Source organism: Bombina bombina, chromosome 2 (assembly GCF_027579735.1).
Source record: "Bombina bombina isolate aBomBom1 chromosome 2, aBomBom1.pri, whole genome shotgun sequence".
In the NCBI taxonomy this organism is placed as follows: domain Eukaryota; kingdom Metazoa; phylum Chordata; class Amphibia; order Anura; family Bombinatoridae; genus Bombina; species Bombina bombina.
In genome coordinates this window covers 186,265,251-186,283,144 of record NC_069500.1, presented here as the reverse complement: position 1 = coordinate 186,283,144, position 17,894 = coordinate 186,265,251, and the positions used below count along the sequence as shown (strand labels likewise).

Below are 17,894 nucleotides of genomic sequence, written 5' to 3'. Positions count from 1 at the left end.
TAAAAGGCTTTTATTGCATATTTTAATGTTTATATATAAGTGACTAATCACTGATCAGTTGTTTATTTAGGAGGAGCTTTGGATTTAAAACTTTGAATTTGATATGTCACTCATCCAACACTGCCCCATCTCCCCAGCCGAGACAATTAGAGGTGCATGAAACCCCCTATCTAAAATAAGTATTTAGCATCTTTTGAATAAGTCACATGTAAAAGAAGTAATTAGCAACTTTTGAATGAGTAATATTCCCTTCGAATTTGCAAATGATCCTCAGAGTAATGGGGTTCACATGTACTGGCAAGGCAATAGGGGTGAAATGGAGACCTGAAAATGGCTCCATAGCTCAGGGGTTAGAGCACTGGTCTTGTAAACCAGGGGTCGCGAGTTCAAATCTCGCTGGGGCCTGAAGCCTTTTAAAAGGTAGAATCCATTGGCTTTATGGATCTTATCGATTATCATAATCCTAAACAGCGCTACTAATGTTAGCTAAGATTTACCAAATTGTTGCATTCGTACACACGATTTTAAATAGATCCTGTATATGTATAGAGTAATTAAAAAAATCACACAAGGGGGGCGGAGCCAACTGCCAAGCAGGAGAGACGTCTTGAGAAAGAGCTCTGCCTCAGTTAGCTAATTTAGGCATATATTAGGTGACCTTAGAGCCTAAAAAATAAAAAAAATATATATACTTCTGCACCTCTAGATATCCTAGATAATTATAGACAGGATTTTTGAACTACACTGACCGGGAGCAGTTCGCAGCGGGGGTCCGCTCTGTAGCAGACACACCACCTCCGGCAAGCTGAACCCGCATAAGAGGCTTCAGAGAATAGGAGCATCTGAAATCAGCGGTATACCTATTTTGTCTGCCCAGCTTGCCTGCAATTACTGCCCGGAGGGTCGGGGCTCCGCTCCGGAGCAGCAGGTCAACACATCAGACAAATTTACAGCACGGAGAAGCCGGGTCATCGCCTAACTGCTGGATCTCCTCTCCGCATCGACCACAGTGACTACATCTGTAAGACACCTGAAACTGGAGCTAGATTGGCTCACAACCGGACCACTGCGGAGATTCAAAGGACTCTGAAAGAATTCCTGTAGGCCGCATCTTCCTCACACTACTTTGGCGCGAACAGCCGCCATTACAATCCAGGAGGACCATAAGCACATTACACAGAAGCGCAAACTGCACCAAGACAACGGAAGAGGAGAAAGGTAAGGGCACTCATATCTAGTTAGCCCTATTATTCAATCATATACGCCTGGCAAATCTCCCCTTAATTGAGACTTATTTGGCTCTATTTGTAAGACACCATACGGCATCAGCGTGCAGGACTCATAAACTTTCTAACTGCCTAATAGAGAAGCAGAGCTGCAACCATAGGCGCTGACCCTGCTTACTAATTTGTACTCCTTTATACTATTAATCTTGCCTAACCAATACGAACTACAACACTGCTGCAGTAAAAGACAGGAGCCTTATAAGTATTGTAAGAGTTTGCTAGCTAGCAGCTAAGATTATCTATAAGAGTTTGTTTGCTGCTCTTGGTCACTTATACCTAGAGGTACCAATCCACACCACTTTAAGGGAATATATTTGTATGTGCCAATATCTCTCATTGCAAATATTTATAAAGTGTTAATGATTAAAGAGACTACAAACTGCTACAAATTTTTGCTTATTTCAAACTGAGCATAACCCCTGACAACTCACTCCTGGGAACCTTGCACCCCTTTTGCTGTTTCTATTGCTTTGTTTTTTGTGTCATTTTCACTGCTCTGTATAATAAGCATAATATAGCTCAGACTCTCACAACTGCACTACAAAGAGTGAGCTTAGGTGCTACCTCAACGCCAGTAAAGGAGAAGAAAAGGAAAAGAGAAAAAAGGGGCTCCCAGATAGTTCTTGAGTATATTTTCATAGCACTGTTTTGCCTTAGCACCCATTTGTTGTTTCATATATAATTGTGACACCTATCACTGAAAGAGTACAGGAACCTAAAAAAAAAAAAAAAAAAAAGAGGAAGGTACCTCCTACAAAGCTTCTTGATTTACTGTCGCCTATGATATGCTCTCCTCCTCCCTTTCCTGCTGTCAGTTGTGGCAGTAGGTCATACCCCAAGTTCCTTTTCCCGTGATGGCCCTGTGAGGGCAACTACCCTGAGGAGTAGCGTATCTGGGAAGAGAGAGGGAGAAGAGATAAAGAAAGGAGAATAAGAGGAAGAGGTGAGAGAAGAGAAGGGAGAGTAACTTGCCAACACCTTCTACATACAGAGAATTGTTGAGGCAGATTGCTGGTTATACCTGAGACATAACGTACTAAAAATGTCTCATTCTAACAGAAAGAAAAACATTGGTAAACATAATATAGGTCCAAAAAGAACTGTAGCAGACCACTTTCATAGTAAATTTCTACTAGAAGGGGACCTTTCAGATGATGATTCCAGAGATTCCCCGTCTGGCCCAGGAGATGAAGAAATACCCCCTACTGGAAAAAAATCTATCTATAATTCAGAAGATACTTCTCTCAAAGAACTCATGAACTCACTTTCTGCTAAAATGGATTCCCACCATTCCTCATTGAAGCAAGAAATAAGAACCTCGGTTGCAGACCTTAAAAGAGAAATCTCATCTCTGGGGGATAGAACCGACACCTTGGAACACAAACATGAGGATTTGGCAACCGATCACTCTAATCTCCTTGCTTATTCTCAATCCTTAGCTGAAATGATATCTGACCTTGAAGTAAAGTTAGCTGACCTTGAAGACAGGTCTAGACGCAATAATATACGTCTCAGAGGTATCCCTGAAAGTATCTTAACCGTAGACCTGAATAAATACCTGGAAGAGCTGTTTGCAGCATTACTCAACTCGCCACTAGACCAAGACGCAAAAATTGACAGAGCCCATAGAGCAGTCAGGCCAACGAACTCTAACCAGGCACAACCGAGAGATATAATTGTCAGATTTCACCACTATACCTTTAAGGAAAAGATTCTTAGAGCAGCCTTCATGAATAAAGACCTACCAGATCCCTATAAAGAAATACAATTTTTTCCTGATTTATCTACTCATACTCTATCAAAAAGAAGATCATTTCAGCCGATCACACAATGCCTTCGCAAGCACTCCATTAAATATAGATGGGGTTTCCCAGTCCGGATTATTTTCCAATATGATGGACTTACTTATAATGTATCTAACCTGACTCAGGGGATGGAAATACTCAGCAAACTAAACTTTTTACAAAAACCCCAAGCTTCAGGACCTGCACACCAGGACCCCAAACCTCTTCAAAATGACCCTCCTACTAACAGCCCCACAACCCTGGAACCTACCTCCCTACGGATTGATGCCTCGGAGTGGAGCCCTAAACCCAGAAGATCTTCTCCTGCCTCAAAGAGACGAAACACCACTCAGCAGGTCATTAACTCACACTGTCAAGCGGAATAATAATTTGATGGTCCTGGGCATAAATAAGTGCTATGCTCCTATTTCTTATTTTAAATACCTTAGCAAGAGTTAAAAAGGTAGAGGAGGAAGGGAGAGGAAGAGGAAGAAAAAAAAGAAAGATAAACAATATAACTATAAACACCAAAGGTCGCATGTTCTGATCCTAACATCAAAGCTATCTTACTCATGTTGGCTTACTTTTAGGCACCATAATGCCTATGTATATTCTGTAATAGCTAATGACATATTGTTTTTGCAGCTCTGGATCCTGAGTCACCTGTGTTCAAGATTCATGTCCTTTTATAATGAGGGATAACCCTCATTTCATATGAACTCGTGCTGTATCCAGACATTCTAAATTCAATACTACAAAGTGCTGATATTTGCTAATGTTTTTCTTTCCTTTCAGGTTTATCAATGAGTTTAAACTGATACTATATATTATATTCATTGACAATGACAGTTTGTTTATATAGCACAAATATATACACTTGTTCTATCTTATATAGAGTTAACTTTAAGTTTAAGTAGGAGTTATGCATTTGCCCTTGCAGCTTCCAGTCCTGAGCCACCATTACCCTTAAGATATCCCTTACAATAATGGTGGTCAACGCTTACTAAGAGCGAACTCAAGACATTTTCAGACCTATAACATATAAAATTGTAGAGTCTTATTGTGTCATACTGCTCTTCTTCCCTTTCAGGTCCACTTTAAAATTATAGTAGAGACTATGTAATTTATGTTTTAATTCTGATAGTTAATATTCCTCTAGCTCATGTATTTACCATATCTAATTTTTGTAACAGCCTCATCTCCATAGCTGTTACACACGAGGTTAAAAGCTACTCAGTCTCTAGGAAAGCAAAGTTTAAGTGTCTTCTAATATCCTCTTTTTCAGTAAGATTAAACTAAAACTAAAAAGAGAGGATATATCATATACTGAATAACTGAAAACTTGAACTTATAACACTACTATGGGCACTAATAATATTTAATATGGAAATAAGATTTATCTCTAACATTACCCCCTTACTGCAGGGCCATACCTAACTAGGCATACAAATTTTTTCTCACTGAGCAATCTCTCTGTCTCTCTCTAGTTTCATGAAGGTAGTAGGAGGAAAGAGAAAAAGAGAAAAAAGTCCTGTAAGGACTGTCTGCCGCCAATAAAACGTTTCACCCTATACCAGGCACAAACTTTTGACCTGTATGCAATTCTACCCTGTAATTAGGTAGTTGTGCACTATATTTTTACACTCTGGACTGGTGTATAGTTGTTAATAATATCCTATCCTCCTCACAAATGACGAAGTGTTATTGCAATGTACTCCTGCATGCTTTTCCTTTGTTTTTTGCCTTTTCAAAATATATACTTGTAACATATTTTTTATTATATTTTAGATCTTCATGTGACAAGGTATGAGCTATTGTTACTAAGGTTATACTTTATTTGGTTGAGTTTGATCCGGAATTAATCCGGTCCCAAGTTTATTGTTGTTCAATTGAAATGTACAATCTATATGCCTAATAATCATATAAGTTGGTTATCCCGCCCCCCCCCCTTATTTTAGGTGGTAACCATTGTTTCTATTTCAGCATTCTAACATATAGAACGTAAACATATCTTTACCTAAATCCCTAATTTATAGCGGTGCTTACCCGCTGAATATCCCCCTATTCCCCCCAAACTATTATTTACTATCTTCAGATCTCCAGCACGCCCTGAACTTAAAAGAATCCATTCTCAGTCCCTGTTTGGCCTTGTATAGCTTGTTCATTAAAATTTCATCTACCCCCTCTCACATAATGTGAATTTTGTAACAGGCCCACATGCACAGATAGTATATAGCTTTATCAACCTCCCCCCATATCCCTACTTTCCTCTTTCCCGCCACTTCCTCCCCCTCTTTTTTTTTTTTTTTTTTTTTTTCTCCTCTTCCTCTCGCAATATGGAAATTAAAGTCCTCACTCACAATGTCCAAGGCCTCAATTCCCCGACAAAGAGAAGTCTATTACTAACCAACATTAGGAGACTCAAAGCTAATATCATTATGCTCCAGGAGACCCATTGGATCAGAACTCAAAGCATCCCCTTCTCCTTTAAAAACTTTTCTACTAAATTAGAGGCCTCTCACTCCACTAAATCTAGAGGAGTGGCTATCCTCCTCAAATATAACCTTCAGATTGAGAAAATACATACGGAGGTAGATCCTGAAGCTAGATACATTATTTTTATATGTAAAATAAATGAAAGAAAATACACTCTAGCTAATCTTTACGCCCCGAACTCTAAACAAATTCCTTTTTTAAAACATGTCCTTAAACTTATTGCCACAATTAAACAGGGAACATTAATTATTGGAGGAGATTTCAATCTTGTTATGGATCCCCTTAAAGACAAAAAAGGGACCCTCAGAATAGCTCCGGCCCGCTCCACCAGTTCTCTATCTGCCGCATTTAGAAATCTGATGGCCCAATATAGCCTATATGATGTATGGAGAGCTAAGCATACCTCGGACAATGATTTCACTTTCTACTCGAGTGCCCATAAGATGTTTTCAAGAATTGATTTTATCTTTGTTGAGCCGCTCACTCTGAATGAAATTAGTTCCTCCAGAATTGAAGTCATTTCATGGTCAGATCACGACCCCGTGATAGCTACTTTCTCCACTCCTCAGGTTCCAATTTTTAAAAAGTGGAGATACGAGGAATGGTTGATATCGCATCCCCTCACTTTGCAGGAAGTTAAAAATAGTCTGCAGGAGTTTATTCAGCTCAATGATAATGCACAGACAGATGTGCAGTACATCTGGGCCTCTCTTAAGGCTTACCTTAGAGGGGCTCTAATTAACAGAGCTGCTATCTTAAAGAAAAAACAGGGCAAATCACTTGCAGAATTAACATGTGAATTCAGACATCAAACATCTATATTAAAGGCAAACCCATCTGTACAAGGCGCAAAGACACTTGAGTTCCTAAAAGAAGAACTCAATAGATGTGAGCTCGCTAAGGTACAAAAATCTCTCTTCAGGCTTAAACAAACCTACTATTATCATAATAACAAAGCTAACACTTTGTTAGCCTCTAAACTTAGACTAAGACAAGCTCAGAGAACTATAGCTTCCATAGCGTGGGAAGATAAACTGGTAACATCTCCTGTAGATGTTGGAGAGGCATTCCGAGCTTTTTACGCTAATCTGTATAACCTGGCAGATGAGACCTCTGGTAAAGTCTACTCCATAGATGAAATTAGAGTTCTTCTGAATTCTTTGCACTTACCTTGTATAGATAAGGAGGCGTCTGACATGTTAAGCTCACAGATCTCTCTGGCAGAATTAAAATCTGCGATCGCTCAGCTTAAGAGAAACAAGGCCCCGGGTCCGGATGGATTCACGGGTCACTTGTACAAAACTTTTAGTGAAACCATTGAACCAATTTTATTACGAACTTATAACTCTTTTATTAACACTGGAGTCTGCCTAAATGAATTTTTGGAAGCAGACATCATCACCATATTGAAACCGGGAAAAGACCCTAGTCTATGCCAGAGCTACAGACCAATCTCTCTGATAAACTCTGATACAAAACTATATTCCAAAATTCTGGCTAATAGATTAGCTAGAGTCTTGTGTAAATTAGTCCACCCAGACCAAGTAGGCTTTGTCCCAGGCCGAGAAGGCCCAGATAATACTCGAAGATTATTTGATATCCTATACGATGCTGAGAAAAGAGGGATCCCCCTCCTGGCCCTGTCACTTGATGCTGAAAAAGCGTTTGACAGGGTCAGGTGGGATTATCTTTGGTGCACCTTGGAGGCTTTTGGAATTCCCCCACAATTTCTTAAAGCGGTTAAAGTCTTATACTTAGCCCCTACAGGGAGGATTAATGGTGTCGGTTTTCAGTCCGCCCAGTTTGATATCCTCAATGGAACCAGACAGGGCTGCCCTCTTTCCCCGATGCTATTTGCGTTGGCTATTGAACCCCTGGCCCAGTTGATCAGAGCAAACCCCGATATAGTAGGCATAAACTTCGGGAGGTCAGCACACAAGATTGCGTTGTTTGCTGACGACGTCACTCTATTACTCACATCCCCATCTACTTCATTACCAGCTGTCTTCCGCTGCTTGGACACATTTTCTAAATGTAGTTTTTATAAATTGAACTATTCTAAAACCGAAGTATTACACATTAATGTCCCCGAATCTGAGTTGAAACTCTTGAAAAGAAAATACGATTTCCAATGGTCGGCTACTTCTGTTAAACATTTGGGCATTCACCTGAGCCCAGATCCGGAAACTATGATCCAGAAAAATTTCACAGACCGTATTCCGGAATTTAAGAAACTTCTTGAAAGCTGGGAATTCAGAGAATTCTCATAGACAGGGCGTATAGCGGCTGTCAAAATGTCGCTCATCCCTAAAATTACTTACCTTTTTAGGTGCATAACCCTTTCAGTTCCCAGACCTATACTGAATAAACTACAGAGCCTAATCTCAAACTATGTTTGGAAGGGAGGAAGACCCAGAATCGCGACTACAACGATTCAGCAACCCTTAGACAGAGGGGGATTAGCCTACCCTAGCGTTCTAATTTACCACGATGCTGCACGACTGGCCCATATGGTTGGGTGGAGCCTCGAGGGTGACAGGCCCAGGTGGTATGAGGTGGAGCAGTCTCTGCTCCCTGGGGCCCTTGTACTTCAGGATCTCCCTTGGATACCGATACACGTGCGTAGATCTTTACAAATTGTACACCCACTCATTTTGAATACTCTTCTGCACTGGGATTCCAGAAAAAATATGGAATCAGTTGCACCGCATCCCTCCCCACTCTATAGAATAAGGCACATTTTGGTCTCTATGCCTGAAACACATATAGGCCAATGAAAGGAGGCAGCTAACGAACCAGTCACATCTCTCTATAATGAAGATCTCCTCTTGTCATTTGAAGAGGCCAAGGCTAAGCTCTCCATACCCTCTTCCCTGCACTTTGAATTTATCAGACTGGCGAGTATTCTCAAGGCGTGGAGACTATCAGGTCAAACAGTTAGACCTCCTACTAGATGGGAACAAAGATGGAATTTAGGCAAATCACTCAAAGGATCTCTCTCCTTTCACTATAATTTACTGATAACTCCTACAGATAAAACTAAGCACAGTCAATACAAAGCCTGGGAGAAGGAGCTTAACGTTAACATTGAGATCACAGTATGGCTTAGAGAGCTAATTAACGCGAGGAAAATTCTACATAGTGCAACACTGTGGGAACTTTACTATAAGATTACCACTAGGTGGCACTTTGTGCCGGTTACACTGAATAAATACTACCCGCAGGCCTCTCCCTTATGTTGGCGTAATTGTGGTCACTTGGGAACACAGGTCCATATTTGGTGGGACTGTCCTATAATTCGGAAAACTTGGGGATTTGCATTTGATGTTCTCAAATCACTAGACATAATTCTCTGTCCAACCCCTACAGTGGGTCTCCTGCATCACGAATTCCTGAAGATGTTAGAACCTGACAAACATATTGCCCTGTACGTTCTTATAGCTACGAAGCTGGCTATAGCCAGAGATTGGAAGCGAACCTCCTCTCCATCACCCAAAAAAATAATAGCTATAATAGACCATATTAGACAAATGGAGGAATTTGCATTCAGATACCTAAACAAGCTAGAACTCTTCCATGAAATTTGGTGCAAATGGAATGCGCTACAGCACTCATAGATGACAGGGAACTATTTAGTACATTGCACGTTAAGGGACCCCTAAAAGTAATGAGGAAAAGGAATGAGAATTTTTTTTTTTTTTTTTTCTCTCTTCCTCCTGGTCTCTTCCTTCTTTCCCTTCCCCCCTCCTCTTTTGTTTCCTTGCTTCTTTCCCCCCCTGTTGTAAAGCTACAGTAAATGCACATAACCTAGAATACCTACTGCGACTACATATCAATTCCAACTAAGTAATTTTGTCCTCTTATTTAAGATTATTAAAGCCACATTAAGTTCAGTCTGATACAGACCCAAACTGAGGGGACGATTATTATTTTGACAGGGGTACGCTGGATATCTAGAAACTAAGATACAAGTCTACTAGTTGATTCTATTCCTCCTTTAGTTATTGAGCTAGATTGTATCCTTCCAAAAGCATAACATTGAAAAAAATGAGGAAAGAACATGTATGGATATATATCATCACTACTCGATAAAGACATCTTGGCTTTTTTTTTTTCTCTTTATTTTAAAATGCACCAAGTATATTAATATAATAGATCAAAGATGTTGTATCATTTATATTCTAGTACTGACTTCTGTTAGATGACAGCACAAAATTTGTAACTTCTACATTTATGTTTCGCTTTGTCATCTTGTTTTTGTTAAACTTATTTTGTTCCTCAATAAAAAATTTATTTAAAAAAAAATAAAAAGATATTGTATATGTATAGAGTAATTACAATAATCACACAAACTGCATGCTATAATTCGGGAAATATTTAAATGACACAAAAGCTTTACAGAGAACAGTTTTCACGCATTGAAAGCTCGCTGGGGCAGGATGCTTTTAAAAGCAACAAAGCATGGGCCTTCTGGTTCTAGGCTACCATCATAATCCTTTACTAAGTTACTAGCAGGAGCAAATTGATCAGAATTTCTTGTATTTCTAGACATGATTTGAAATATAAATTGCATATGTCCAAACAAATTCTAATAACTATACAACATTCATAGCATAACTCTGGAAATAAAATCTTTTCAGAGGTAAAGAAAAAATCCAGTTTCTCAGTCTGTATGGGCTTAAAAGGCTTTTATTGCATATTTTAATGTTTATATATAAGTGACTAATCACTGATTAGTTGTTTATTTAGGAGGAGCTTTGGATTTAAAACTTTGAATTTGATATGTCACTCATCCAACACTGCCCCATCTCCCCAGCCAGTGGTGTAGCGTGGGTTGTCAGCGCCCAGGGCAAGGCAAGTATTGTGCCCCCTAACCCATTAGCACTGACTGAGTCTCTTCCACCAGTACAGTGATGCATTTGTGAGTGCGCACGGTAGCGCATAGGGTTGCTACCTTTTGCCCAGAATATTCCTGGACACTTTTTAAAAGGGGGTGGAGAGGGTGTGGCTTGGGGGCGTGGCTTCTCGCAGCCACAAATTCAATATGAAATCAAATTTTATATATATATATATATATATATATATATAATATAAACAATATGTATATATATATATATATAAAATATGTATGTTTGTATATATATATATATATAAATATATATATAAATATATATATATATATAATATATACTTGTATATACAGTATAATATATATATTATATATATATATATATAGATATTTATTATAGAGCAGGCAGGCAGGCAGTTGAGTAATTCTCAAAGCAGGTAATACAGAGGAAACTCTTTTTTTATAAAACAAATTTAAAAAAAATATTTTACCTAGAAAAAACTGCAGATCATATCATTAGGAAGAAGTTGAACAGTACCCAAACAGGAGGGTCACGGCCTGGCCACCTCTGCCGGACTCGTCGTACTAGCAGCTCACAGCGACACCGCACCCACACACCAATGAGATCACATGACTGGGTGGGACTTGGGTCTTTGGGAGGCGAGTGGAGAGGAGGACTGGTTGGACTATCGACCATGGTCCGTGACCTCATCATGATGCACTTCAGGCTGCAGTCAGGGCCTCCTCCTCACTTCCCTTGATGATAAGTGTGACTGACTCTTTTGAAATTTTGCTCCCCTAAGAATTTTGCGCCCGGGGCAACCGCCCCTGTGGCCCCCCCCCCCCACGCTACGCCACTGTCCCCAGCCGAGACAATTAGAGGTGCATGAAACCCCCTATCTAAAATAAGTATTTAGCATCTTTTGAATAAGTCACATGTAAAAGAAGTAATTAGCAACTTTTGAATGAGTTATATTCCCTTCGAATTTGCAAATGATCCTCAGAGTAATGGGGTTCACATGTACTGGCAAGGCAATGGGGGTGAAATGGAGACCTGGAAATGGCTCCATAGCTCATGGGTTAGAGCACTGTTCTTGTAAACCAGGGGTTGCGAGTTCAAATCTCGCTGGGGCCTGAAGCCTTTTAAAAGGTAGAATCCATTGGCTTTACGGTTCTTATCGATTATCATAATCCTAAACAGCACTACTAATGTTAGCTAAGATATAACAATTTGTTGCATTCGTACACACGATTTTAAATAGATATTGTATATGTATAGAGTAATTACAATAATCACACAAACTGCATGCTATAAATCGGGAAACATTTCAATGACACAAAAGCTTTACAGAGAACAGTTTTCATGCATTGAAAGCTCGCTGGGGCAGGATGATTTTAAAAGCAACAAAGCATGGGCCTTCTGGTTCGTGGCTACCATCATAATCCTTTACTAAGCTACTAGCAGGAGCAAATTGATCAGAATTTCTTGTATTTCTAGACATGATTTGAAATATAAATTGCATATGTCCAAACAAATTCTAATAACTATACAACATGCATAGCATAACTCTGGAAATAAAATCTTTTCAGAGGTAAAGAAAAAAATCCAGTTTATCAGTCTGTATGGGCTTAAAAGGCTTTTATTGCATATTTTAATGTTTATATATAAGTGACTAATCACTGATCAGTTGTTTATTTAGGAGGAGCTTTGGATTTAAAACTTTGAATTTGATATGTCACTCATCCAACACTGCCCCATCTCCCCAGCCGAGACAATTAGAGGTGCATTAAACCCCTTATCTAAAATAAGTATTTAGCATCTTTTGAATAAGTCACATGTAAAAGAAGTAATTAGCAACTTTTGAATGAGTCATATTTCCCTCGAATTTGCAAATGATCCTCAGAGTAATGGGGTTCACATGTACTGGCAAGGCAATAGGGGTGAACTGGAGACCTGGAGACCTGGAGACCTGGAGACCTGGAGACCTGGAGACCTGGAAATGGCTCCATAGCTCAGGGGTTAGAGCACTGGTCTTGTAAACCAGGGGTCGTGTGTTCAAATCTCGCCGGGACCTGAAGCCTTTTAAAAGGTAGAATCCATTGGCTTTACGGTTCTTATCGATCATCATAATCCTAAACAGCGCTACTAATGTTAGCTAAGATATAACAATTTGTTGCATTCGTACACACAATATTAAATAGGCATTGTATATGTATAGAGTAATTACAATAATCACACAAACTGCATGCTATAAATCGGGAAATATTTCAATGACACAAAAGTTTTACAGAGAACAGTTTTCACGCATTGAAAGCTCGCTGGGGCAGGATGCTTTTAAAAGCAACAAAGCATGGGCCTTCTGGTTCTTGGCTACCATCATAATCCTTTACTAAGCTACTAGCAGGAGCAAATTGATCAGAATTTCTTGTATTTCTAGACATGATTTGAAATATAAATTGCATATGTCCAAACAAATTCTAATAACTATACAACATGCATAGCATAACTCTGGAAATAAAATCTTTTCAGAGGTAAAGAAAAAATCCAGTTTCTCAGCCTGTATGGGCTTAAAAGGCTTTTATTGCATATTTCAATGTTTATATATAAGTGACTAATCACTGATCAGTTGTTTATTTAGGAGGAGCTTTGGATTTAAAACTTTGAATTTGATATGTCACTCATCCAACACTGCCCCATCTCCCCAGCCGAGACAATTAGAGGTGCATGAAACCCCTTATCTAAAATAAGTATTTAGCATCTTTTAAATAAGTCACATGTAAAAGAAGTAATTAGCAACTTTTGAATGAGTCATATTTCCCTCGAATTTGCAAATGATCCTCAGAGTAATGGGGTTCACATGTCCCGACAGGGCAATAGGGGTGAAACAGGGAACTGGAAATGGCTCCATAGCTCAGGGGTTAGAGCACTGGTCTTGTAAACCAGGGTTCGCGAGTTCAAATCTCGCTGGGGCCTGATGCCTTTTAATAGGTAGAATCCATTGGCTTTACGGTTCTTATCCATTGTCATAATCCTAAATAGCGCTACTAATGTTAGCTAAGATTTACCAAATTGTTGCATTCGTACACACGATTTTAAATAGATATTGCATATTTTAATGTTTATATATAAGTGACTAATCACTGATTAGTTGTTTATTTAGGAGGAGCTTTGGATTTAAAACTTTGAATTTGATATGTCACTCATCCAACACTGCCCCATCTCCCCAGCCGAGACAATTAGAGGTGCATTAAACCCCTTATCTAAAAGAAGTATTTAGCATCTTTTGAATAAGTCACATGTAAAAGAAGTAATTAGCAACTTTTGAATGAGTAATATTCCCTTCGAATTTGCAAATGATCCTCAGAGTAATGGGGTTCACATGTACTGGCAAGGCAATAGGGGTGAAATGAAGACCTGGAGACCTGGAGACCTGGAGACCTGGAAACCTGGAAACCTGGAAACCTGGAAACCTGGAAACCTGGAAACCTGGAAACCTGGAAACCTGGAAACCTGGAAATGGCTCCATAGCTCAGGGGTTAGAGCACTGGTCTTGTAAACCAGGGGTCACAAGTTCAAATCTCGCTGGGGCCTGGAGCCTTTTAAAAGGTAGAATCCATTGGCTTTACGGTTCTTATCCATTATCATAATCCTAAATAGCACTACTAATGTTAGCTAAGATATAACAATTTGTTGCATTCGTACACACGATTTTAAATATATATTGCATATGTATAGAGTAATTACAATAATCACACAAACTGCATGCTATAATTCGGGAAATATTTAAATGACACAAAAGCTTTACAGAGAACAGTTTTCACGCATTGAAAGCTCGCTGGGGCAGGATGCTTTTAAAAGCAACAAAGCATGGGCCTTCTGGTTCTTGGCTACCATCATAATCCTTTACTAAGTTACTAGCAGGAGCAAATTGATCAGAATTTCTTGTATTTCTAGACATGATTTGAAATATAAATTGCATATGTCCAAACAAATTCTAATAACTATACAACATTCATAGCATAACTCTGGAAATAAAATCTTTCCAGAGGTAAAGAAAAAATCCAGTTTCTCAGCCTGTATGGGCTTAAAAGGCTTTTATTGCATATTTTAATGTTTATATATAAGTGACTAATCACTGATCAGTTGTTTATTTAGGAGGAGCTTTGGATTTAAAACTTTGAATTTGATATGTCACTCATCCAACACTGCCCCATCTCCCCAGCCGAGATAATTAGAGGTGCATGAAACCCTTTATCTAAAAGAAGTATTTAGCATCTTTTGAATAAGTCACATGTAAAAGAAGTAATTAGCAACTTTTGAATGAGTCATATTTCCCTCGAATTTGCAAATGATCCTCAGAGTAATGGGGTTCACATGTCCCGACAAGGCAATAGGGGTGAAACTGGGCACTGGAAATGGCTTCATAGCTCAGGGGTTAGAGCACTGGTCTTGTAAACCAGGGGTCGCGAGTTCAAATCTCGCTGGGGCCTGATGCCTTTTAAAAGGTAGAATCCATTGGCTTTACGGTTCTTATCCATTATCATAATCCTAAATAGCGCTACTAATGTTAGCTAAGATTTACCAAATTGTTGCATTTGTACACACGATTTTAAATAGATATTGCATATTTTAATGTTTATATATAAGTGACTAATCACTGATTAGTTGTTTATTTAGGAGGAGCTTTGGATTTAAAACTTTGAATTTGATATGTCACTCATCCAACACTGCCCCATCTCCCCAGCCGAGACAATTAGAGGTGCATGAAACCCCCTATCTAAAATAAGTATTTAGCATCTTTTGAATAAGTCACATGTAAAAGAAGTAATTAGCAACTTTTGAATGAGTAATATTCCCTTCGAATTTGCAAATGATCCTCAGAGTAATGGGGTTCACATATACTGGCAAGGCAATAGGGGTGAAATGAAGACCTGGAAATGGCTCCATAGCTCAGGGGTTAGAGCACTGGTCTTGTAAACCAGGGGTCGCGAGTTCAAATCTCGCTGGGGCCTGAAGCCTTTTAAAAGGTAGAATCCATTGGCTTTACGGTTCTTATCGATTATCATAATCCTAAACAGCGCTACTAATGTTAGCTAAGATATAACAATTTGTTGCATTCGTACACACGATTTTAAATAGATATTGCATATTTTAATGTTTATATATAAGTGACTAATCACTGATTAGTTGTTTATTTAGGAGGAGCTTTGGATTTAAAACTTTGAATTTGATATGTCACTCATCCAACACTGCCCCATCTCCCCAGCCGAGATAATTAGAGGTGCATGAAACCCTTTATCTAAAAGAAGTATTTAGCATCTTTTAAATGAGTCACATGTAAAAGAAGTAATTAGCAACTTTTGAATGAGTCATATTTCCCTCGAATTTGCAAATGATCCTCAGAGTAATGGGGTTCACATGTCCCGACAAGGCAATAGGGGTGAAACTGGGCACTGGAAATGGCTCCATATCTCAGGGGTTAGAGCACTGGTCTCGTAAACCAGGGGTTGCGCGTTCAAATCTCGCTGGGGCCTGTTGCCTTTTAAAAGGTAGAATCCATTGGCTTTACGGTTCTTATCGATTATCATAATCCTAAACAGCGCTACTAATGTTAGCTAAGATATAACAATTTTGTTGCATTCGTACACACGATTTTAAATAGATATTGCATATTTTAATGTTTATATATAAGTGACTAATCACTGATTAGTTGTTTATTTAGGAGGAGCTTTGGATTTAAAACTTTGAATTTGATATGTCACTTATCCAACACTGCCCCATCTCCCCAGCCGAGATAATTTGAGGTGCATGAAACCCCCTATCTAAAATAAGTATTTAGCATCTTTTGAATAAGTCACATGTAAAAGAAGTAATTAGTAACTTTTGAATGAGTAATATTCCCTTCGAATTTGCAAATGATCCTCAGAGTAATGGGGTTCACATGTACTGGCAAGGCAATAGGGGTGAAATGGAAACCTGGAAATTGCTCAATAGCTCAGGGTTTAGAGCACTGTTCTTGTAAACCAGGGGTCATGAGTTCAAATCTCGCTGGAGCCTGATGCCTTTAAAAAGGTAGAATCCATTGGCTTTACGGTTCTTATCCATTATCATAATCCTAAATAGCGCTACTAATGTTAGCTAAGATTTACCAAATTGTTGCATTTGTACACACGATTTTAAATAGATATTGTATATGTATAGAGTAATTACAATAATCACACAAACTGCATGCTATAATTTGGGAAATATTTAAATGACACAAAAGCTTTACAGAGAACAGTTTTCATGCATTGAAAGCTCGCTGGGGCAGGATGCTTTTAAAAGCAACAAAGCATGGGCCTTCTGGTTCTTGGCTACCATCATAATCCTTTACTAAGTTACTAGCAGGAGCAAATTGATCAGAATTTCTTGTATTTCTAGACATGATTTGAAATATAAATTGCATATGTCCAAACAAATTCTAATAACTATACAACATGCATAGCATAACTCTGGAAATAAAATCTTTCCAGAGGTAAAGAAAAAATCCAGTTTCTCAGCCTGTATGGGCTTAAAAAGTTTTTATTGCATATTTTTATGTTTATATATAAGTGACTAATCACTGATTAGTTGTTTATTTAGGAGGAGCTTTGGATTTAAAACTTTGAATTTGATATGTCACTCATCCAACACTGCCCCATCTCCCCAGCCGAGACAATTAGAGGTGCATGAAACCCTTTATCTAAAAGAAGTATTTAGCATCTTTTGAATAAGTCACATGTAAAAGAAGTAATTAGCAACTTTTGAATGAGTCATATTTCCCTCGAATTTGCAAATGATCCTCAGAGTAATGGGGTTCACATGTCCCGACAAGGCAATAGGGGTGAAACTGGGCACTGGAAATGGCTTCATAGCTCAGGGGTTAGAGCACTGGTCTTGTAAACCAGGGGTCGCGAGTTCAAATCTCGCTGGGGCCTGATGCCTTTTAAAAGGTAGAATCCATTGGCTTTACGGTTCTTATCCATTATCATAATCCTAAATAGCGCTACTAATGTTAGCTAAGATTTACCAAATTGTTGCATTTGTACACACGATTTTAAATAGATATTGCATATTTTAATGTTTATATATAAGTGACTAATCACTGATTAGTTGTTTATTTAGGAGGAGCTTTGGATTTAAAACTTTGAATTTGATATGTCACTCATCCAACACTGCCCCATCTCCCCAGCCGAGACAATTAGAGGTGCATGAAACCCCCTATCTAAAATAAGTATTTAGCATCTTTTGAATAAGTCACATGTAAAAGAAGTAATTAGCAACTTTTGAATGAGTAATATTCCCTTCGAATTTGCAAATGATCCTCAGAGTAATGGGGTTCACATATACTGGCAAGGCAATAGGGGTGAAATGAAGACCTGGAAATGGCTCCATAGCTCAGGGGTTAGAGCACTGGTCTTGTAAACCAGGGGTCGCGAGTTCAAATCTCGCTGGGGCCT

At 38.8% G+C, this 17,894-nt stretch overlaps 5 non-coding genes across 5 annotated transcripts; all 5 read left to right on the top strand.

Moving 5' to 3' along the window:
• Positions 1 to 332: 332 nt before the first annotated feature.
• TRNAT-UGU (transfer RNA threonine (anticodon UGU)) lies at positions 333 to 405 on the top strand. Its single transcript has one exon. It is a non-coding gene; the product is annotated as a tRNA-Thr (tRNA).
• A 14,428-nt stretch (positions 406 to 14,833) lies between these two features.
• Positions 14,834 to 14,906, top strand: TRNAT-UGU (transfer RNA threonine (anticodon UGU)). Its single transcript has one exon. It is a non-coding gene; the product is annotated as a tRNA-Thr (tRNA).
• A 449-nt stretch (positions 14,907 to 15,355) lies between these two features.
• TRNAT-UGU (transfer RNA threonine (anticodon UGU)) lies at positions 15,356 to 15,428 on the top strand. The gene has a single exon. It is a non-coding gene; the product is annotated as a tRNA-Thr (tRNA).
• A 1,871-nt stretch (positions 15,429 to 17,299) lies between these two features.
• TRNAT-UGU (transfer RNA threonine (anticodon UGU)) lies at positions 17,300 to 17,372 on the top strand. The gene has a single exon. It is a non-coding gene; the product is annotated as a tRNA-Thr (tRNA).
• A 449-nt stretch (positions 17,373 to 17,821) lies between these two features.
• TRNAT-UGU (transfer RNA threonine (anticodon UGU)) lies at positions 17,822 to 17,894 on the top strand. The gene has a single exon. It is a non-coding gene; the product is annotated as a tRNA-Thr (tRNA).